General features: G+C 38.9%; 1 protein-coding gene and 1 long non-coding RNA gene across 2 annotated transcripts in view; both read left to right on the top strand.

Moving 5' to 3' along the window:
- FBXL7 (F-box and leucine rich repeat protein 7) overlaps positions 1 to 25,230 on the top strand; it is a 333,789-nt gene that overhangs the window by 242,378 nt on the left and 66,181 nt on the right. The window lies entirely within an intron of this gene.
- LOC120586250 (uncharacterized) lies at positions 324 to 24,628 on the top strand. Its single transcript, XR_005648656.1, has 3 exons — positions 324 to 336; positions 4,458 to 4,460; positions 23,776 to 24,628. It is a non-coding gene; the product is annotated as an uncharacterized LOC120586250 (long non-coding RNA).

The raw sequence follows: 25,230 nt of genomic DNA, 5'->3' as shown, positions 1-25,230 counted from the left end.
AGTGATCTAACCTCTTGCCTGCTTCCTGTTCAGTCCGCAATGGGCATTTTTCTTTAGATTTCCTTCATTGTCTTTCTAGTGTCCTATCAAATTCTGAAGATCACTAGGCCAAGAGTTCTGTTTACAGTCATCTGTTTTCATATGTAAGTGGAATAAGGTGAACTCCTGAATTTATTTAAAATATATTTTTAGTTGTAAATCCCTCCATTATCTGGCCGTGGCCTTCTGATGGTCCACGATAGCTTCCTCCCTGGACCTGCCTCTTCCGCATCCTTAGTTGACCCTGTGGGCGTGGCTACCTATTTCCCACCATGTATCCATGATGTTTTGGAGTTGGTTCCTCAGTACCTATAAGAGTGAAAGATGGTGGGCTGGGCCCTGAGAGTAATAATGGACAGGACATAGCCTCTGCCTCTTTTTCTTTCCCTCGTCAAACCCAGCACATAAAGAAACAATTACAGATTGATAAATTAGGACATAAGACAAATTTCTCCCAAGCGGTGAGTTCCCAGTGGTGATCCCCCTTGCCTGAGTTTCCCATTGTAAGTGAAAGCGTTGACTTTCCACATGAGCAAGGACTTGGGTGGTTTTGTCCTCTGCACTTGGATAGTTCCTGGCACATAGGAGGGACTCAGTGTGTAGAATCTAATTATAGCACAGCTTATGAGCCCATGTAGGTATGTTTCGTCCTGTTAAGCACTGCCCTTCGGAATTGATGTGGGTACCTCTTTAAAAGCCTGCTTGCGTTAACTACATCGTTTTTCCCGTCCCAGATTTCTGAACGATCCCAACCCATCTATTTTCCATAAGGGGTCCCCACAAAAGGGATTGCTCTACCTTAATATTAACCCACCATCATGGATTTCACTATGCAGAAATATTTTTTCGTTAGTGATCGACCAATAATCGTCATCATGTGAAGTTGCTAAGTGTAACAAAAATGTGTATTGATGAGTCCGTATCACAGACATCTGTATAACTGTATATTCTACAGCCAGAAGGTGTATACGGATTTCTTGGATTGTTTATGCACATGGGTATTTGAATGTTGAACTTCAGAACTGCCTGTGGGAAACTCATTTTTCAGAGCTTGTAGACTCCCCCGCAGGTCGCTGTCCTACAAGCTTTATAGCTAAGAGCTCGAGATCTGGGATCAGGGACCCAGTAGACCTGGATTGGAATCCCAATTGCTGACCCTCCCTAAAATTCATTTCCTACTGAGGAAAAAAAAGGGGAGACACTAATAGAATCAACTTCGCAGGGCCATTAGGTGGATTAAATTTAGTAGAGTATATAAAGATTTTAGCATAAGGTCTGATACAAAGTGAACACTCAGTAATTATTAGCCATTGATATTATCATCACTAGAGTCTCAAAGAACTAAAAATATTATTAAAATAATCATTTATACGTATAAATGCTTCATACTCCTAGAAAGCTCAAATCATTTTAAAGAAAAGAAAAAAAACAACGGCTTTAAATATTTTGATGGAACAATAGCCAGATAGCAACAAAAAAGGAGAGAGACTAGGTTTATCCAGTTAAACAATACACAGGCATAAAGCAAAACAAAGGGGTAAAAGATGAGAAAAGATGACTTGAGAATAACTTTTACTTTGCATAAATGAAAAAATGTTATCATGCTCATTTAAACCACAGTATTTGAGAGTTACAATATTTTATTAGCCAAAGCTTCCAATCTTAACTGTTTTCCCTAGTATCATAAATAACATGTCATTCAAATGTGCAACATATACATAGGGATCTAGATTTCCAGAACATCTTTGGAAACACAATATTTTTGGATAGTTTAGCAAATTGTACTGTAGTCTATCCTGGTGTGACTTGGTAAAATTTAAATATGTATCAGTAATGAAATCAGACAATAATGATCCATTTTAAATTTTATGTGAAAAATCATAGAGGAAAATATTTTAGAGTGAAGTATGTTTCTTATTTCTTAATGTTTTCTAGATCTCGCTTACCACAAATAATATTAAGAAGGTGAATAAATAGGTACCACCGAATGATGATCATCAATGAAGCTTTAAGTTAAAAAGTAATACATGGCATATAGATTTTAAAATATTAACGTGAATACCACGATTTCATCTGCATCATTGTTTTATCTGCCTTGGATTTGTTCAGGAAAAGCTGCTATCGGTAGTTCTATTTCAGCTGCCACTATATTTTTCTTTCATAAATGTACAAAAATTGAAATCAAATAATAAATTGCAACAATACTTGCTTAGTACCTCTCCCTCTCCTCCTAACTCTAAAATCCAAGAGGCAAATTTTTTCTCGTTTATTTTAGGAATCCGTTTTGTAGCACAGCTCTGTGTGTATATAGGCACTTGTAGATATGAAGACATCACATCTGCATTTTTACCCTTTCCATTTTTCCTAATTAAAAAGCAAAACAAAACAACAGTAACAACAACAACAACAACAAACACACAAATCGATCCATGAGCAAAATTAAAATAAATTACAGAAGGATCTCTAAATTTACAGTTCACAAACATGCAAAAATAATTTCCCTCACAGCTATGAACCCTGTTCCCTGCAGCAGTTGTTCACGTGGTGGGTGCAACCATAAGACAGGCCAGAGGCTTTGCGCCCTCTTCTCCATGTCCCTAGAATTAATCATAGGGACTTTTTTGCTGTAAGATAATATTTTATTCCGATGAATCTTTAAGGTGTATTAACTTTCTCGGACTCCCATAACAAAGTAAAGACTCAGTAGCTTAAACGAAAGAAACTTATTTTCATGTGATTCCGGAGGCTGGAAGTGTTAGATCAAGGTGTCAGAAGGGTCAGCTTCTTCCGAGGCCTCTCTCCTCGGCCTGCAGACAGCCCCCTTCTCCTCGTGTCCTTACGTGGTGTTCCCTCTGTGTGCGTCTGTGTCCTAATCTCGTCTTCCTATAAAGACACCAGTGACACGGGATTAGAGCCCACCTTAAAAAACTCCTTTTAACTTAATCACCTCTCTAAAGATCCTGTCTTCAAATAAGCCACATTTTGGGGTGTACTGAATTTTGACATATGAATTTTGGGGGGACACAGTTCAGCTCCTCACAATGCAGTCATGAAAATCTTCCATGACCAAATTGATTTGAGAGATACTGGGTAAGACCAAATTTAAAAGATCCCTTTAACATGCCACCGTGCACTAAGAATCGCCAAGGGAAAACTAAAAAATGCTGGCTTTGAGGGAAAAAAAAAAAAAATCTACCTCGGCTACTTACACTTTTAATACTTCCCTAGGAACACCCAGTTGGCAGACCACAGTCATGTCCCAGCACGGTGGGGTAGTGCCGTCACAAAGGACCACTGATCTGCCTAAGTAACCCCGCTGGTGAGTCTAGTCGGATGAGCAGCCACTTCCAACTTTGTACCACCTCCAAAATACATTCTTAATTTGACAGAGAACTTTTCTTTAGACATGTAATAATTCTTTATTAAATTATGATTTACACATCTCACCAACTGGTTGGTACCAATTTTTTCCATCGACTTCCTCACTCTAGGTCTGGAGGTAGTGTTAGAATCTTTTTCTATAACAACTGGCATTTGACAGCATTTTGGCAGCCAATGAGCTCATCAATTGAAAGGAATGAGGAAAGGAAAAGATGCAGTGGCATGCCTCTTGGAGGGAAGAAAATATAAATGTACAGCTTGGAATGAGGTTTCCATGCAGAATAGCTGCCCAGCCTCCATGGAAACAGGATTCTTTGTGGACTCATTATACAGGCAAATTTATTAAGCTCTTCAGGACTTTAGTGCCTTTGATAATGATGTTAGCAACTCTTTCTGAGCTATTGCCTAAAACAGTGGGCCCTTAGCAGAGTAGGGGCCTTGTGAATTAATCTCTATTTAATGAGAAATATTTGAAGGTGATGAGAGTCATATGCTGCTGATAGGAAAATTCTGCCTTGATAGATTATTTTTGGAACATTAAAGTCTACTTAATCAAGACACTTGACTATTTAGTACAGGACAATTTTGTAAGAGATTGAAATAAAATACAGATTTATACTCAATTATTTTCATCACCTATAAAATGTCCTATATTTGCTTTAAGGGTTTTAAATTTTCACACTTTCTTGCTTTCATCAAACCTTAGTAGCCTGTACTAAATCAAATAGCTAGATATTGAGTTTTGACTGAATGGTGTTTTTAGTAAGGTGACAGCCAATGGCTGCAGTTGAGCAAATGTAATTTACTTTAGATTAATTTGTAATGCATGTCTCACTTTAAACTGTCTGGAGAGAACTATAAAAGGATGTTTGTATGTGAAAAGTGCTGTTGGAGTCTTAACAACGTGATCCAAATTTTCCATGTCTACCTTAAGACTTAGATATAAAGCATAATTAAAATATGTTTGAATGCTCAAAATAGTTATTGTAATGAAAACTATTATAATTTTCTTATACTTGATCTTAGCACTCTGATAGAAAGTACTCAGAAATTACTTGGTGGAAACATATTACCAAGTAACTTGTCCTTTTAATTCAGTGTACAAATAAAGTGTTTAATTTTTTGTTATCTTCTCTTTTTTTTTTTTTTACTGTAAATTTGAGAAAGTCATGTGTGAGAGTGGATGATATGGTAAAATTTCTTTTGCTGTGACTGTTCCTTTGGTTTTGTGCAGCTGTAAGGATCTTGCCTTTTTAATCCAGTGTGAACACACAGTTCATTCGATAACCAAATCTATGGTGTCAACATGGCAATCACAAGTTTGCTGTACTTAAAACCCAAAGCAGCATGATTTAATAATAAGACTGTTGGATCTGATATTAAATGGCTACAAGTAAAGTCTGGACCTTTCCTGGCCACAGTTTCCTCGTCTGTGAAATAAGCAAGACTTCTCCTCAATAATAACCCTGTCTTCTTCACTGTCCTACATTGACCCTCAAAAAATTTTTGTTTCTGTATTATAGCGACACAGATATTTGGCATGTTTTTGATTCTACTCTTAAACTCAAAGTTGATTTAAAGATCTTGAATTTTGCCACTTAAAGTATTTTTTAGTATTAAGGCAACAAAATTGATAATCTAGTTGAAATCTTGTATTGAGAAGTTTATTATGTTATTTCTTACAAAATAATTATGTTTGAGAGTTTTGTCAAAATAAATGTGATTCCATATCAAGTCACCCTTTGTCAAAAACCAGTGTTTAAAAAAACAAACTTCTCTTAATTTCTGTGTAGGTTTCTTTGGTTCCTTAGGTTTATGAAAAGTCTGTGGTTGAATGTGAGGTAATCATAAGTTTGCTGGACTTAAAACCCAAAGACCTGGGATCAGGTCCCAGATTCCGCTGTAAATTTTGGGCAAGTCCCTTTCTCTGACCTTGTCTTAGTGTTCTCGCCTGTGAAATGGAAATGACAGGCCTTAAAACAAGTCAAAAGTGATGGGAAGAGGTGCCTGAGGCTTTGCTGATGCTGGATGCATGTGTCATAGGGAGCAGACAGATATTCTTTTAAAAGACAAACGATATGATAGAGACCTTCTTTTCTAAATGCATGACTTTGGCTAACTTGAAAAAGAAAAAGGTATTTATATTTTTGTCTGGATCACGATACCTGACCTGCTGGTCAAATTTTCTAGTTTAGTAATGGATAAGGCAAGTTTAGGGTAAGCACATGAGAATGAAGATTAAATAGCTGAGAAAATATAGAGACTGGAATTTAAAGCCTGGACACTAGCAGATTCAACTTGGGAAATAAAGTCGAAAGAAGACGTATGTCCCTGTGATACAGCTTCTGGTGTTTGTGCATCCTTTACAGCGATTGCATACAACATAGAATCAGCAAGCACTCAGAAGCCAGAGCGAGGGTCTAGTGATAATAGCTGGGGCCATGGCAGGCATTACTATTATTCTTCATCTTTAATACATTATATATATTGTATATTACATTACACATATGCATATATCTGTGTGCCTGTGTACATAGTATATGCATGAATGTATAGTTATACACATATATGCATGTACATACTATACATTTTTGTATATACTATGTATATACACACACATATATAATGCTAGTATCATATATTAATACAGTAAATAGTGCGTGTGTAGTATTTATGGAGAGGTAGAATCTGACATAGCACTGTCTATGCTAGGAGACACTCTCAGGTCATGTTCAAAGGAAAAACTAAGAATCTATAGACAATAGATATGCTGTGGCTTTTTCTTCCTGTTTTTCAAACCAATGAAAAATGAAGGATCATTTTGATTTTTTTTTTTTTTATAGCTGGACATTGAAATAGAAGGGAAAACATTGTATTATTCCTTCTTATTCAAGATATCTTGCAGGAAAAGCCCATTTCTAAGCTTTTCAGTAAATACTTATTAATTTAGATTTGTTATAAATTGTGAGTACTAATGTGGCTAAATTAACTCCTTAAAAAATTATTAAATAATAGGCTAAAAAACTGAATTTTACAAAACTTTAAGTTTTAAATGATATAGAAAAAATAATAACCTAATTTATCATTTTAAAGTGTTTGTCTTGTTCTTTAGCTTTCTAAATGTCAATTCAGAAATCGACATTTAGTAACAATTATACGTAATACTAAAATTACATTAAAAAGCATATATTATGTATAATTGTTACTAATATAATAAAATTCAGTGAGACTTAAATCTTTATATTGAGTTGAATTTGAATGTTCCATCATTTCTTGTAATACGTATTATTTAAAATTCCCGTGGGGTAAATTATAAAAATTGAAATTGTGAAGAACATGTTGGCTTTTCATTTACCTGGGCAACCAAAGTTAGCCATTTTCGTAGCCAAATGCGTAATGATTTCCAAGGCGGAGAGCAGTTAACCCCGTGACCTTCTAAACATTCCACTCCATTAAGCTCACCTCTGAACAGTGGCCAAAATCATGAGTGTGCTTTCTCAAAGTGTTTATCGTTCATGTACACATAAAGCACACTGATTTATTTGAACTTCCTAAAGACAATTAGCTAAGGAAAGGAGGAGATCTACATAAGGGATTGGCAGACTTTTTCTGCAGACGGCCAGGTAGTAAATATTTTCAGCATGGCGGCCTTTGGGTCTCCATTGCAAACACTCAGCCCTTCCTGCCAGAGACTAGCCGTCAAGGAATGGCCCCAGCTGAATTCGGCCTGCAGACCTTAGCTTGCTCGTAGAGATCCTACATGATAGGAGAATAATTTTGATTTCTAATTACATTGGTGCAGCTAAAAGCCCGTGGCTCCATAAAGTCCTGTAGCTGTATGAAAACTGAAAAACCCCAATCAGTCATCTGGATGCCTTCAGCAAAGGCCAAACATCTGGATGTTTGGAATCTTAAGTTTAAAAAACACCTATTACGTTATCATTATGATTATTACTCAGCTTTTGTGTACTTCAATCCAAGAGTGATCTCAACGTATTTAAAAAGCTGGAAACAAAGTAAAATTGTACCTTTTTTTTTTTTTTTTAGACTTCGAATCTGATATTTTAGAACAAAGACCAATGGAAGGAAAAGATGTTCCTAGTAAAAGATAATTCGTTTTTGAATATCGGCCGTTCTCTTAAAACCATCATAATTAAAACCACGATAACACTGAATTCGTTTGATATCAACCAGTTTGCAAAGTAAATATTTTTTGCTGGGAGAGGAAACCAGTTTCATGATAACATACATGCAGCCGCCATCATATACTCCCCACTTGGCCCCTGCGTGAGTTCTAATGCTGGAAAGACGATCTCCCAAGGGAATACTTACTTCAGAAAGAGGAGCAATGCAGAATCGTGTCCACCTGGGTTTTGTTGTGGCTGTTACTCCTAGATGATAGGATGAGGAAAGTATGTCCTGTAGCAAAACTCTTCCTGTGACTTCTTTGCAAACTCTTATTGGAAGGCAAAGCTGAGCCCCATATTGAATTCTAAAATGAAAAGAGACCAGCTCTGTTTATTCCGAGCCTAGTGGAAATCAGTATGAGGATTCTTTTGTATTCCTTGCAAATGCCGGATCATGAAGTCTTTGCGTGTGTGTTTGTTTGTGGAATGAACTCCAGCCAATTTCTGGAAAGTCCCTCATATTTAATGTCAGAAGTGCCTTTATCATTATTTCACAGTGAAGGAATAATTGTCGACTGCACAGGTCTCTTGTTGGCACCAGCATCTTATATGGTTACGTTCACCCTGAACTGCCCTTGCTCTGGTCCTGTCCCTGCCTGTACCCTTCCTCGCCTGCTCTCAGATGCTCTCATCAAGAGAGACATCTTCCTATCTGAGGAAGCTCCCCGCAGCACCTGATTCTGGATCCCATCCCTTCCTCTCTTCTCCGAGGGTACTCCGTTGATTACCCTTGCCTCGTCTTCTCTTTTCCTTTTTTTTTTAATTTAATCACAAGAATTAGTCAAGCTTCTTTCATCTTAAATTCTCTCCTTCCCTCTCTTCCTCCCCTCCCCCCACCTCTCATTCTTCCTACCTCTCTTCCTCCTTCTCTCTCTCCTTCCTTCACTCCTATAGTTCAGGTGCCATTTTTCCTCCTCCTCACCCCCAGGACCAAGCTCCATACAAAAAACCTCTCCAAGATCTCCATCCTCCTAGCCTCCTGGACGTTTGTGGGTTGCCTCTATAACATCCAGGTTCAATTAGCTCATTTTCTATCAGGTGAATTATCAGGCTTATGCTTTTATTTTTGAGGACTTGACCACATCATAATATCTAGTGCTAGTTCCAGATTTCTCCCCATCAGAAATGATGATTGGTAAGGAAGGGGCTGCTCTGTGTGACCCCAACACAGGGCAGTGAAGAAATAATGAATCCCAGGACTTGAATGGGATCCAGGATAAAGCGGCCTCCTTCCCCTACCATGGTTCTACTTCTTGGCTGTACCATAGTATCATCTGAGGAGATTTTAGGAAACATTGATGCCTATACCACCACCCGCTCCTCACCCTCCCACCACTGAAATCCTGATGTAATTGTCCTGGAGCAGTGAGTGCTGTAATAGAAGGGGGCCACTATCTTTGGAAGACCAGCTCTCTGACAAAGACCCCTTATTCAGCTTCGCTTTACCATCCACTAAATAGGGCCTGACACAGAGTATTTCCTTGGTAAATAATTTCTAAATCGGATGACTTCATTGTGAATTAATTTCCCAAGGTAAGAACTCATTGGCAATTTCATTAATTAAGATTATAATTTTACTTAAATTGTCTATGTATATCTGTCCCTAAAATAGTTTTTTAAAAAAATGTTAGCGTCAATCTTCCTGTCGTGAAATTTTGTTCTAATTTTATAATTGTGTGCGAATTACATCTCATATCATTCGTAAGTATAATGGCAGCTTTGAGGAAGGCACTGTGCAGGGAGGAGCTCATTCATTCTAGAACCTGAGGTACCAGGCTCGGAATTCCAACTCTGCAACTTACTGGCTGTGGGATATTGGGTGATTGACTTAACCTTTCAAAACATCATTTTACTTAGCTGTGAAAATTAATAACTCCACAATGGTAAATGCATGTGAGACATTTGCTAGGTGGTTGCCATTTTATCTTTTCTCTCATCTGACCCTCACAGCCCTGTGAGAAAGGTAATATCATCACTGTCATTATCATCATCACCATCATCACCATCACCATCATCATCACCATCATCACCATCATCGTCACCATCATCGTCATCATTATCATCACCAACAACAATATCCCTGTTTTATATATTTGGAAGTTGAGGATTAAAGGCTTTCTACATATTAAAGGAATTCCAGAGCCCTCATTCATAACCACCAAAAACTCAAGATTGACTTTTCTGACATTGCAGGAGGATGAGCTGAAAGTGCCCGAGAAAGTCTTCATTTTTTCTTACCCTTTAGCATCTGGATTAGCCGATCTCTAATTGCTCAATTACAAAGACATGTAGAGCCCTGATAAACTTCGATCTTGAGGATGAGCATGGAGGTGTAATATTTTTGACCAACCTCTTTTGGCTACCTCAGTAAAAATGTGGGCTTTGAGGTGGGCCAGCCTTAACCCAAATGATGTCCCTCAAACATGCTGGGGCGGAGCGTGTAGACCCAGACAGTGAGGGTGGTAAGGCTGCTTTCCGATGAGCATGGCTTGACTGGCCTTTTCTCCCAAGGAATTCCTACGATCCCTGGTTGGAGAAGCCTCGATGTTTCTCCATCACACATTTCAATGGGTTTCATTATTTTAACTCTTGCACTTGGCAAAATAAAAGTTTTTTGCTATCGAGATTTGTCTACTGCTATTAGACAACACTTACATATTCCTTAGCATGTGCCGTGCCCTGTTCTGAACACTGTAGATACATATTAACTCATTTATTTCTCATAGTAACTTCCTTTGCCCCCATTTCATAGATGAGGAAACTGAGACACATGGAGATCGAACAGGATTCCTCGGATGTTAGTGTGCATCAGAAGTCACCTAGAGGTCTGGTTAAAATAGATTTCTGGGTCACACCTCCAGAGTTTCTGATTGAGGAGAGTTGGGGTGGAGTCTGAGAATTTGCGTTTCTAGCACGTTCTCGGGGCTGCTGTTCTGGGACCATCTGAGAGCCACTGAGAAGGGGTAAGTTGCCCAGGGCCCCTTAATAAGTTAATAAGTGGTAAAGGCTAGACCTAGGCAAGCAAATCTCAGAAGCTTTTGTGTTACTTTGTGTAATAACTAGGCAGGACTGATATGCCTTCATATGAGAATGCCTGTGTTTCCCTATAAGCCAGTCTCTACTTCTCTTCATGTAAATGTGCACGTCTGCATGGGCGTCTGTGCATATGTGTGGATGAATATACCCATGTATATAATAACCAGACACCCACTGAGTCCAATCGTGTATCAACAGAGAACAACCATTAGCTAATTCTTTTAATCATTCTCATACTTACTTGAACAATTATAATCATTAGTTTGTTTTAATAACAGATCTCTGAGTTCATCACAGTCATTATAACTTGTTATGTAGAAATAATGGCTTGTGTTTTAAAAGCATATGTGATTGCATACTTATTTCCTAGTAGTTACTCAGACTCTATACAATTTGACATAATGATAAGTGTAATTAATGCATTAGAATTATAGATTCTTAATTATCGACTCCAACCTCTCACCAGACTTATAAATCTCTGAGGTCTATGAAAGAAATGCAGGCAGCCTTTGCCTAGAGACCTCACAGGGTATTTGACTCAGTCGTGGGTGGCTCCATGTGTTTTGAAGCTGTTTCTCACAGCTCTACCAACCCTGCCCTCCTGTGAGCTCTGTCCATCTTAGACCCGTGCCCTCCAGTGACACATAAGCCATTTCCATGCTTCACATTTCCATGCTTCTCAAGTGTACAAAGCCACCATCTTCAGGATTCTAACCTCAAGCTACACCTGCCCTCTCTCTTCAGTGATTCCCTGTACACCAAAACTCATCTTCCTGGCTCCTGCCTCACCTGCCCTGGGCGTGGTCTAACTTGGCACTGTCCCCTCTCTCAAATACAGTGTCCCAAAGTGAATGAAATAGTCTGGATGGACCCAAGAAAGAGAATCATAGCCCTTGATCTGGAAACGGATGCTGAGATTCAATGTGAACCATTTTCATTGGCATTTTCCCACATACACTTTGAAATGTTGTTTTCCCACCTGGCTGTGGCTCATTTTCTCAGACACAGGACTCGGGACTTCCGGGCACTTGGGTGTGTGATACCAGGGTTTTCCTTTGCTTGATTTGGTTGTGATTGTGCCGCCCTCTGCTGTTCTTCTAAGTTCTTAACGTTTGCATTTTCCAAGGAAAAGCTAAGTGCAATTCAAAGGAGAACATAACATCTGTTGATTTAAGACAATAATAATTTTCTTCCTCATGGCAGACAAATACTATAAGCCCCTTTTACCAGTGTTACTTGGCCTAAATAATGCATTCTCACAAACTGGCTGATGTTGGAAACATATTTTCTACACTAGATCTTTGGAATCGATCTAACGAAATAGTTTCAGGATCCTCTCAGTACTTTTCTGAAAGCTGTTATCTCGAATCTTAAATTCTTTGAATTACTAGGCAAGTCTTTCACAAATGAGAAACCGAGGTTCCAAGACGTTAGAATTTCCCAGATGCATAAGCCATGTCGAAGCCAGTCTGTGAGTTTCTGATGTGAACCTAACACATCGTGATATGTTTTTATTTTAGTAAATCAAAGATATTAATTTCGGAACCTGAGATATTATAAACTTTCTGGGTTTCTTATTTTAAGCCAAAATAAATAATAAACATTAGTTAAAATTTTGCAGTAATTTAATTATTTTGGCATCTATTAAATAAAATCCATAAGCTGTGATGGGTGCTTTAAAAGTCCAATTTTCAGTGTTTATTTTCTTATGTTTTCTTATTATGCTTGCTAATGTGGCTTCTGACAGAAGTAAATATATTAATAGAATTGTTGTAGCCACTCTCATTCATGTATGATTACTAGAAACCAAAGAAAGTTTGGAATTTGTCCATAAATGTTAATATTATCTGAATTTGATCCAATAAAATCATCTTTATTTGGTTAAAAAAAAATATGACTTTATATAGAATATAAGGTTTCCATTCAAAAAAACACCACATATGTTGTAAAATACCAAACAGACCTTACAACTCCTAACTAGAGCAGCTTTGCAATTTATTTATTTAGAATTCTGTTAACTAGGCTTCTAGTTAACAGAAGGAAGGAACATACATGTGTTTAAATGGAGTAGACCTGTCATATTTATATCAGGAGTAGCAATTATTCCAATTCCTATTGTAAAATATAAAACTTTGGAAATTTTATTGTAAATATTTCCTAATTTCTGAATTCTTATGCATCTGGATGGTGGATGCATTATCATCTTTTCTCCCAGGTCACTTGCAATTTTGCTAAATCTATCACTCAAAAGATTTGAAATACAAATAGATAAAGGTAATCTCTTCTAACAACTTAAATTGTAGAAATAGAATTCTTAGAACTAGAGGGAATTGTAGCAATTATCAACTTCAATTGTCCTTTTTTAGAGATGCAGAAAAGCAGAAACCCAATGGTTGAATGAGTTCTCCAAGAAACAAAACCAAGAGCAAACACAGTTTCTGTTTTCACAGGCCAAAGTGCATCACCTAAGCCTCTTTGTGGAGCTTTCTGTGAACTTAAAAATGATGAGAGACATGTTACAGAAGCTTGAGGACGCATTTCACATTTCTTCCCTAGTTGGCAGGGGCCAGTCTTATAATAAGACCTCCCTTGAGAGCAAAATTAAATATACTGAAGCCAGCGTTTTGTGATATTTTTGGTATGTCTGACCAATATCTGCATCAGTTCATTCTTTTGCAAAGTTTTTATTTCATACTCCTTAGCTATAAATTCACATCGCTGAAAATTTTAGAGAGAATTCACATTTCAAAGTATTTTAAAGACTCCTCATTTAATGCTGAATATCTAAAGTTGAGAAACTCTTAGAAACATACATGAGCTTAAAGACTTTAGTACTTTGAGATGTATATTTCGGTCTTATAAGTACGAGGTAAGAAAAGGTGACATCAAGGTTTTCTGTGATCTTCTCTTTGCTCTCTATGCAACATGCACGAAGACCTTGTCTATTTCGGGATCAGGCAAAGTAATGTTAAAAAGCAGAGAGGCCTGAGATAACAGAATATAATGGCATTCACACCTCTAGTAGTCTCCTGACATTGCAAAGAGCCAAGCATTCTCCTCTAGGCTGTCCCCAGGGCTTCATTTTTTTCATACTAGGAACATGCTCAAGGAATGGTGGACCAGCTGCCTAATGATGATGAGAGGCAAGGTTCTCTCCATTTCCTTCTGTCCGCTTCACCTACGACAACCTTTCCAACTTCCATTTCTGAGAAGTGATCAGGCCTTCGGTTATTAGAATTTTTAAGGAGATAGCACAAAGTATGGAAGAAGGTCACTGTTAGTAAAATACCCTTAATTGGAATGGTGAGTCACGACCGCCAGAAGCCTCGGCCACTGCCCTGGATTATTAGGTTTTTAACATAGCTAGCTTTATCAATTTGCCTTAACCAGTTAGTTAAGTAACAGTGAATATCATTATTTAATAGTAACCCTAAATTAACCCTTTAAACTTCGGAGCATCCTAAGCCTTTCTTGTTACCTTCATCATCTATAATTGTCTTTGATTTTTAAATGCAGTTCCTTGGCTACAAGTTTTTATTTGTCTGCTTGCTAAGCCATTTATTCCTGGAAATTTTTAATGGCAAAACATACTAAATATATAAGCCTTTAAAAAAGTTTTCTTATACTCTTGGAAAGTTTGCATTTGCCGTTCTAGTACATTTAAGATCCATGTTTCAACACCGTCTCAAGAAATAAATGGTTAAAATAAAACATGGAGGTGTTTTTTTTTTTTTCATTTTTACATATTTTCTAACGTTGGGAGTCACTCAAGTAACATATGGTAATGATTTAAGGTTCTGAATCATATTCAATTATTTTCCTCTTAATGGCATTGGCTCTTTTTGCTTTAAAATTCACCAGTTGGCATATGTTTGCCAGTCCACACTGAGTCTATATTTTCTTAGAAGTGCTCCTGAGAGTTTGAGTGTGCGTTGTTATTCTATAGTGGGACCATAACTTTGGAAAGTTGAACATCAAGATTTGCTTTTGACATATGTTCCTTGCAAAGATCCGAAGAGTGATTGCCCTGGGATTTTCCATCTTCTGTTAGTACAACTCCATTGTTTTGTTAATTCACAATCGATGAGTGGCTTGTGGGAGATGCAGAGGTGCAACTGTGACAAGACACAAGGGTGTTTGTTAGGCAGGCAGAACCTGGGCACTCCACCTGTTTTCATCCTCACCTGGGGGGCCGGCAAGTCCAGCACCACACTTGCCATCCACTCACACTGCCGACAGCGGGAGAAGCAGGCGGTGAAGCGGGAAGATTCTCAGCCGGACGTCCCAACTTCAGATCTGCTCCTTACTCGTATGTCAGCAAACACCCGCAGAGTTGCTCATTACCCACTTTTCCTCCTCTGCAAAGTGGGGCTACGAAGAGATCCCTCATAGGGCTCTGTGAGGGTTGAATAAGCAGACATAAGACACGTGGTACCATGATTGACACATGGGAAACACCCATCAAAGATTGACAGATCCTGTTGTTGTCCTCATCAGGGTTCCTGCCACCGTTACTCCTCTCCCTCGGTTTGTTTACTCTGGCATTACTGGTTTCAGGGTTATATCTAAGCTTTTCATTTTAGTCACACTCAACTCACTTTTTAACATAAGTAGGCACTAAATCAAATAATGTAGCATAAAAGATACTGGTTTGACTTCTTTTAAGAAGTATCTGTTGGAGGTAAACAAAGTACATAACCTCTACTCCTGCCACATGCAGACGTCCTGGGGCTTCACTCGTTTTTCTTGAAGTACATGATGATTTTTTCTTTCGTGAAAACTAAATAAGCTAGTAAACTCTACTTCATTATTCTGGCTGGAAGGCAGCTGATATCAGCCCATTTCTTGGTTTCAGGATCTGAGAAACGAAAAGGGGCTGGTGGGCGGGAGACAGTGGTTTCTTCCTTTCTTTCTTGGGGGTAAAGCAACACCAAAGTAAAATTTCAAAATAATCCGAGTCTGCCTTCTCTACCAAGGCATCTGCTTTTTCACACTTTCTTCTTTGGCCCGGGGGCTCTTATGGCTGTTCCTTAGCACACTGAGGCCTGTCGCCCTTCAGAATGTCATCTCAGAGCCAGAACTGCCTCTGTGCTCACCCCTGCCCCCAACACTGAGAGAGCCTCTCCCGCTCACTACAGTGAACCATTCCTGAAAAGTAAACATGCTGAGTGAACTGAAAACATCGCAGTGACATACTTCCCCCCTCCTAGCTGTGTTTGCATTTTAAGGTGATGCTTATTTACACCAAAAAAAAAAAAATTGTTTTGAGAAAATTTCAGAAATGACAATGTAAAGAATTGAGAGTATTTTGTCATTCTGGGAAAATATGTAGGAATGGAGGAGGGAAGGGTTGACCAAGGATGATGCCCTCTGCCTGGGGGCCTGCTCCCTGAATCCTTCGTCCAGCTCAACGCCATAGTTCTCGAAGGCTCCAGGTTCAGTGAGAGCTTACTCAGCTCCTGCGTCCCAACATTAGCATTAGCGTCCATGAGGGGACACAGGACACACTTGCCTGGATCACGTCTCAGTGGAGGGCATCCAGAGGGAGGGGTACCCACACACTGGCTGACAATAAACAAACGGAAGAGGCTTGCAGCAGAGGCCCCGCCACACAGCTAATTCTAGTCAGAGTTGTGAACAGAGCTGATTACACAGCTGTGGGCCAGAGCATTTAGCTGCTAACTGGGGACTCTCCAGAGTTCTTTCTCCCATTGTCACATTAGCAAGCAGTAGAATCCTGGATCTCAGAGTTAGCTCACCCTCACATAGCATGAACAAGATATAAATCTTGTTTTTTGAACCACTAAAATTCTGAGACTTTTTGTTACTGCAGCACAGACTGGCTCATCCTGACTGATGTACTGTTTCTATTGCTTAAGTTTCCCCCTGTGGCTGCACTTTTTTCTTCCGGCAGTGTGCTCAATCCATCGGACATCAAATGGGTGTCTACTCCAATCCAGGTTCTTTCTAGAAGCATAAAATTCAAGGATAAAAGCATCTAAACTCTGAGTTTTCAAGGTAATTTCTGTCTATGGAGAAGATGGACTTAACGATGATAATATAGGTGAGGAATATTTGCAGTACCAGCAATCAAAAGAAGTTTGTGATACTAAAAACTTAAGATTTTTCGAACTTCAAGTGAGGCTAAATGGCTTAGGAGCGTGAGCAAGATGGCGTGTGAGTGGAATAGTGAACCCTTCCTGGAGCTGGTGGCCTTGCAAGGTGAAGGCTGAGGAGGATGTAGACAGGAGAGGATGCGAGGCAAGAGGCACATAACAAAAGGCAGGACAGGAAACGGACAGGGTACCTTACCGTGTACCAGATCCTGTACATCATATGACATATCTCATCTGATATGCCAATCGTGCTAAGTGGCATTACTCCTAATTTTAGAAAATCTAGACACGAGGCAACCCCAGGACACACTGATCCCACAGCCAGAGAGCTGGCCCAGTGTTCCCCAAAGTACAGTTCGAAGAACAGTAGCCTCACAGGATGTCAATAAAATTCCAGGGCAAGCAGTACCTGTGTTTTCATGGATTTTCTACGGTCAAGTACTCTAGGGAAACACAAAGACATTCTCCTGTCCCACACAGGGCTCATAAAATCTCTAATAGGCTAATGTGCAGGGTGAGTGGAGAGGTCTGTTTTTCAAATTGCGTTCTCTGGAACTCATTCTAGGAAACATTGCTTTGCTATCCCACCAGGCTGCTCTCATGGAGGGCAGTGAGCATATTCCTCATGGCAGAAAGCGATGTGAATTCTGAGGGGTGGAGGGATGGAGTGGCAGGATATGTAGGAAGAGGAGCTGCAGTGGGGGAGGACGTGTGGCCAAGATGTGCATATACGTCTTTCATTAGGAAAGAGGATAATGGACATCTGCCTGACACACATGGCAGCCCCATGCAGTGACTCATGTCTTTGTAAAGAGATAGTCCGTGGTCCTTGCTCTCTCCACCCTTCAGGACCTCTGCCACCCTTTCCACTCTAACCCCTGGCCGTGAAGATAAGAAAGCAGCTATCAGTCTCAACGCGGCGCCCCCTGCTCCAGAATTTATGGTACAAACGTTATGCTCTAAACACTCCAGGCTCTGGTAGGTGGAACCTACACATTTTTCCCCCTGGAAAGTCTCAGGCTTTTCTTGTGAATTTAAATTATTCTGCCTTTCAAGACTTGTCTGTGCTCTGAATTTCAGAAGCCTATTTCGCAGCTCCCCTTGCATTACTCTCTCCCCGAGGGCAGTTCATGGAGGAAGCTTTTCTTGCAGCCTAAACAGTGGAGAAAAGGATCATAGAACAAGGAACCTCGGGGAATAGCAGCCTCGTAATATCATAAAATATGATTTTGTTACATCTGTCTAAAGGTTGTTTTTACAAATCCTAGGAATCACACTTACTAGGGAATCCGTCAAGCTAGGAAATCGTCTGTTCTTTAATAAATATGTTTGTTGTACCTCAAAGTGAAGTTATGTATTCAAAAGTAATGGAGTTTTGAAAATTCTCAGAGGTACGGTTAAAAAAACATCTTGATTCCATGTTAGGTCACATGACCCTTCTTAATATACGGCATTGGGATTAAGCATCGTGAGGACAGCTGGTCCAATTAAGAAAGTTGTACAGCTGGAACAGTGAAAGAGAATACACACACTGGGGTGACACACAACACTCTGAGTTTATAGAAATTCTCTCTGTCCAAATACAGAGAGGAACCCAGGCAGTAAAAGGCCTCAGAAGCCTGTCCAGCACATCAGAACGACTGAGTCAGAGATTCAAAGGGAACCTTGTGCGTTATCCATTCTGCTTTGTTGCCATAGACCAGCTCCAGTGTCTTCCCCTATGAACTGAATTTCAGCAAACATGGAGCAAGGCTCCTTCTGTAAAGCAATGGACGCACAAAGCAAGTCTTTTCAATCCTACCATTGGCTTTGCTTCCAGTTGCGTTGGGCCAGGTTTTGTCACTTGTCCCTGTGATGCACAAAGATCCCTATTCAAGCTAAAGGATGTTTTAATGCTAAAAGGAGTTTTGTTTATCTTTCCATCCAGAGCAGAAATCACCTTCAATCCATCATTTGTTCTTTGCATTGACTTCTCAGTGCTGTCTGAGAGGGAGTCATGGACATTCTAAGATTTCCATGATATTAACTGCTTTGACAAAAATAATGTTTTTCACCTGAAATAAGCATTTTGGTAACGCTCTTTATAGGGAAGATCTGGTTTCTCCTCTTAAAAATAGCGATCATGCGCTCTTATATCAGAAATATCCGGGTGCCATTTTCACCACCTAGGTCATTTTATAAATTATAAAATGGCAAACTGTAGAGTCATCTGTAAATAAAACAACATCTTCATTGTATTTATTAATCTATTTTCAGTTTCCAGGAAGACACTTACTAGGAGTTAGGAAAAGTTATGCAAAACTTGGAAATAAGGCAAAGCGTGGTAACATGTCATTTGATGCCATAAAGGAACATTGTTTAACGGGTTCGCCCAAGGATTGTTGTATACTTGTTTAGGGAGCGTAACTTTGCTTGACCTGCTAAGTACTATTGACTAAAGGCCTAGATTCTATGAAGTTATATGTCAACATTTTTGTCCAGCAGAAGTCAAGTGATTTCTATCTGTAGAAAAGTGTCTTCCCTGTAGGGCATGACCCAGATGTGCATCTGATCTAGAAATCTTATTACGGAATTATTTTTCCACTGCCCATATATTCTCATTCTCTTTTGAATACATCTTACTGCTCCCCTCATTAAAGGGTTACAGAAGACGTTTACATTTTGATCGTTCTTTATTTATATGAAAGCCACGTTTTTCAGTTTTTAAAAATTATACTTTGACACGAGTAGTTTATAGATCTTTCTTTAAATAAGATCTTTGTTTTTCATGAAAGGCACATACATAAAACAGATATAAAAGAATCGCTGCTCTGAATCTGACGGACTGGAAGCGCTTCAGACAACCTTAATGCATGGCTCTCTGGTTATATATCCTTGACCTGAACTGGCTTCTCTTTCGAGAAGTTCAAATCACAGCTCTGCCACTTAGAAGCTGTGCGGACCTATCAGAGTTCTCCATCCTTCAATGCTCCCCTTTCCTCTCCTTACAGTGTGCAAGTTTTATAGCCTTGAAGCTGAAAACCTGGCCTTCTGGAAGTATGCAGATTACGGAAGTGCTCTTTCGCAGTACGATTTATATCATGCAAGTGTTATCTATAAGGACCGAAGTAGGCTACAGAAAAAGTTAGCAAATTCATTGACTACTAATTTGCTTATTCCATTCCAGAAGCTAAATGTTAATCACATTTCAATAAGAAATATTTCCTAATAATGGAGCTGGGGCACTCATTGTAAACTACAGTTTCATCTTTCAGTGGTCACTTTTGCTTGGTAAGCGGTCGTGACTTTATCAAGGATATATATACACCAGCACCTACTTTCACATGCAAATAGTGGGTAACGTATGAGTCATTGCTCTGCCCTTTTAGTCAATTATGATACAATGCTATAAATTTTAAGTAACCCAGCATTAATAACCTCTGCGCCTATCACCAGCTAGATTGGCACTGAGGAAAGAAATGAAATGGCCTGTATTTTAATGCAAATTTCTTGTGTCATTTTCTGCTATGCAGTTCCAGTGTAAAATACAAGATGAAAATAAAGGAACAGAGTGGTCTAAGGGTTAGACCTTGGATGAGAAAACAAAATCTTCTGTAAAATTCCAATAGGTAATTATGTATTATTATGCATATTATGCGAATACAGTATGCAACAGAAATATTAGAAGCATACATAGAAAGGACACAGAGGGCATAGCGATGTGTTTTCAAATGTCTACGAAGCATTTTCCTTGACACGTCGTTTTTATCTGCACAACAATCTTGAAGAGTGGGTATTGTTTTAAAATATGAGAATGGAGGTCCACACAGTGTGACTTTCTGAGAGTCCCACAGCCTGGGACGCAATGGGGAGGGCATTTGATGCAAGTTTGTCAGACTCAAAAGCCCATGATCTCCAATTACAACAGAAGAAAATAGCACCAAAAGTGAGCCTTCATACTGCAATAGAACCGTGCACATATGGCCAGATCATCTTCATGCTCTTTTGCTTTGTATTAACAGATGTTGTCACCTCTCTGAAGACTTTCTCTTAAGTAATTGTAGCCTTTTGGAGTTCTCAGGTGACTACACCCTGGGTAGTTTTATGACCTGTATGCAGCTAAAGAATTCCGGGCAGGATTTGGGGCACAAAAGTACCTCAATCCTGACCCAAAGGTATTTATGTTCACTAATCTTTGTATAAATTTTACGAACTCATCCCCTTACCCAGTAACTCATTCACTCTTTCAAAAAAAAAAAAAACTCTTCGTTGGGGACCGTTGTAGGAGCTGAAAATATCAAGGTGAACAAAATCCAGATAGTCTCTGCTCTCGTGGTCCTGATATGTTATCATCGCGCAATGTTCTACAAATTTCTTTCTTTCATTCATTCGCTCACTTATTCATTCGTTCATCCACCAAATATTTATTGTATACTTACTTTGTGCCAGAAATTGTTTTCAGAGTTTTGAGATACAAAACACTGCTTTGAGAACAAAATTAAAATCCCTGTTCTTTTAGAGCATGAGTTCTAGCAAAGGAAGATAGACGAAATACTCGATAGCATGAGAAATGAGAAATGTTAAACAGTCCTTTGGAAGGTGATAAGCACTACAGAGAAAAAAGTAAAGCAAAAGAACAGATCATATTAAAAGATATTGGGAAGATCAAGGTAGGAGGGAAGCAGATTGCGATTGTAAATTACATGCTGTAGGTAAACTTATCAAATAGGTGACATCTGAGCAGATTTGCATGAGGTGAGGGAGTGCTATAGATTGGATATATATGTCCTCCCAAAATTCATGTGTTGAAATCCTTACCCTCAATGTGATGGTATTAGGAGGGGGCTCTTTGGATAGTAACGAGGTCATGATGGTGGAGCTCTCATGAATGAGATTAGTGTCCTATAAAAGATCCCCCAGAGAGATCCTCCATGTGAGATCACAGTGAGAAGACAGCCCTCTGTGAACCAGGAATTGGGCTTTCACCCAACACTGGATCTGCGAATGCATCGCTCTTGGACTTGCAGCCTTCAGAACTGTGAGAAAGACGTTTCTGCTGTTTATAAGCCACCCGGTCTATGGTATCATGTTATGGCAGCCTGAGCTGACTAAGACAGGGACTGACCCATGGAGACATTTGGGATGAGAGCATTTCAACAAAGGCACCAGGTGGTGCCAGACTTCTAAGTGGGAGTGTGGCTGATGTGTTCGAGGACCATGAGGAGCAGTGCACAGGAGCTCAATAGGAAAGAGGAAGAATAGTAAGAACCAGGTCGTGGGAGGAAATGAGGGGTCAGATCATCTGACATGTGATACCTCAGTCAGTCCGAGGAACCCTGCAAGGTTTGGAGCAGAGGGTGACATGACCTGGCAACAGCCTCTTGCCAACCAAACACTATGGCCCTCCACATCATGTACTACAATGAAATCTTTGAGAGGAATCTTATCAGCAGAATTGATATAAATCGGCTGTCAACTGTTTCCTCATCCTTTGTTGAGCCAGGACTCCCTCTTAAACATCTTGGGAGCTCTCGACATCTTTTGCTACTTCACTTACAAGAAAGCACTGAGGCACCCAGACTTAGCTGGTTTCCATCCCTCCCCTGTATCTAGCAGACAAACACCCAGAATTACATAGAATTACATAGACTAGGGCTAAAGCATTATGTCACTCACTAATTTGTGACACCAAGAACCCTGATGCTTGGGCGAAAAGTTGTCTGAGTTCGTTTGGGCCACTGTAACCAATACTGCATAAACTAGGTGGCTCGTAAACAACTGAAATGTATTTCTCACAGTTCTGGAAGCTGGGAATGTCAAGATCAAGGCACCGGCAGATTCACTGTCTGGTGAGAGCCCACCTCTTGGATCACAGATGCTGCCTTCTCTCTGTGTCGTCACATGGAGGAAGAGGCGAGGGAGTTTTGGGGACCTCTTTTATAAGGACACTAATCTCTTTCTTTAGGGCTCCACCATTGTGACCTAATCACCTCCCAAATGCTAATCCTCTCCTAAAACCTAATACCGGGTTTCAATATAGGAATTTTAGGGGACATAAACATTCAATCTGTAGCACAAATCTAGAGCACTTGTCCAACTTCACCTGAAGCCATCATAACATTCAAATTTCAAATTTTAACACAAATCAAAATATTGTAAATAATATTTTATGAAATTAGTCGCTTCTTATTAGAAACTCAATAATGAATCCTTTAATAAAGAATCCTTTCATAAAATAGTAAAACTTATCTTTAACTGCATACGTTGAATAAAATTAAGTGTGACACTTGTTCTTTTAAAATTTACAGAGGAAAGTCTAGGACATTTTAAAGGACCTGAGACATACAGTTTTGCCCATAACAATTGACATACCATCAAAGGGAGAAACAACCATAAACATGCTTTATTTAAGTTCCAAACAGCTAATCAGAGACTACAGAGTTAAGTTCAATGAAGATAAACTTGTTTTAACAAGACGTTTATGTTTGGTGACAATCGACATTTAAGACAAGAATTCTGAGATTGAATCCAGCAAAGGAAAATTGAGCCAATTCTAGATAGAGCTGACTTAGACCACCCTCTGTAGATGATATATTCGCTACTCACTTCCTATTTGGTTAATATTATTATTATGATTAGTGTTGAGATATCATGAGAGCTAAGGATGGCTAGACGTCAAGTTGGTCGAAGACTGAGAACACTGTGTATCTTCCTCAAAACTAACTTGGTTCGGTGCCAGGAATCCAAGATCAGCCTCTGACAGCTGCACTTCTCAGGGCTGTGGATTCCTGTATGCAGACTCTTTTCTCAATGCTTATTTGTATTTCTCTAGGATCAGCAGTAGCGTTGTGTTTTTTTGTTTTTGTTTTTGTTTTGAAAGTTTTGAAAATCACTCGACGCTAAGCAAAAGGAAGATAAATAGAAAAGTAAGTTTTGCTGTTGAGTAAAAGATACATACCCGTTTCTCTTGTCATTTCTAACATGTATCCTTGGAATTGTGTCATTAGGGCGTGAAGAAAGACAGCTGTTTAGTCCAGTGTGAGAGGCAAATAGGTGGGCTTCACTCTGCTGTGACCCCAGGTTGTCCCAGTCAGCTGAGTCCCCACGTTAAGGAATTAGACAAGGACACCATGGATGGATCCATTGAGACCATTTTTAAAACCTGCAAGTGTTTGTCTTTATCTAAATGCATATTTCTGCTACATTTGGCACAGTAACCTCACTCCCTTCTTGAAATACTCTTAGCCCTTGATTTGCGGGACTTTTTCTACTCCTGGAACCAAAACCATCTTGCTCTTCGGATTTCTCTACCCTCTTTACGAGACATCCAAAATGCTAGTCCTCCTGGGGGGGTCTTTCTAGAACCCCTGTTTTTCTCACTCTATACTTTCTAGTGCACACTTAGAGTTTTAACTGCTTGGATATTAATGACTTGAAAATTGTCTGGAAAATTAATATCTTTAACCCTGCTCTTTGTCTCCAAAAATCTAATTATAGCCTTTCCTATAGGTATAGTTATAATGGTATTACTAAATAACTATATAATAATATTTGCTTTTGCTTATTTGTTTTTAAAACTTAGACTCCAAAAACCATATAGTAACTACTTTCAGCATACCTTTTATGAACTACTTTTACTCATTACTTTCTAATATTCTTTTTCTTTCTTTGTTTTTCCTTCACTGTGATTTTTCTCATTAAAAAAAAAAAATACTGTTTTCCCTAAGTACTGTGAAATTCAAGAGCTTTTCATGCATTGCTGTACTACTCAGGTTTTCTCTACTGTGAATTGCTTTCATATACTTCACCCATTTTTCCATTAGATCCTCTGGGGTTTTTTATTTGTAGAAATTCTATATATATTCTGAGTTCTAATCCTCTGACTATTATATAATTTACAATTCCTTTGTCCTGTTCATAATTTATTTTTCGTTTGTGGTATCTATGGTCATATAAAGGTCTTAATTTTGAGGAAGCCAAATTTATCCATCACTTTGATTTCTGCTTTTTGCATTTCTTTTAAAACTCATTCTTTACCCTGACATCAAAAAAAATATTCTCATATTTTATTCTAAAACTTATAAAATGTTCTTTGTATTTAGATCTGTGATCTTTCTAGAGTTTATATATTACATGCTATCATATAGGGATCTAATCTGACTTTCTGTCTTATGGGAAACATGGGTTTTCAAAACAAAATATTGAATATGGCATCTTTTCTCCATTTGTTTCTAATGTCTTCTTGATCTTATTCCAAACATCTGTAAGTGCCCTGACCAATTTATTGGTTCATTCTTTTGAACCAGTGAAATGAATATTCAGAGGGCTGTCAAAGAAGAGCCAAAAGAGTATTTTTTGTTGTTGTTAATGTTATTAGTTCTCCTTTATTTATCAAACAAATAATAACGAAGGACATGTAAATGTGAGTCACACGGGTTTATACCCTCCACCTAATAAGATCATTTCTCCTTCCTCTTCCTTCTTCCCACCCC

Source organism: Pteropus medius, unplaced genomic scaffold, assembly GCF_902729225.1.
Source record: "Pteropus medius unplaced genomic scaffold, Ma_sr-lr_union100, whole genome shotgun sequence".
Classification (NCBI taxonomy): Eukaryota; Metazoa; Chordata; class Mammalia; order Chiroptera; family Pteropodidae; genus Pteropus; species Pteropus medius.
Note: the sequence above shows the minus strand (reverse complement) of the source record. Positions and strands in the feature narration are given on the sequence as shown.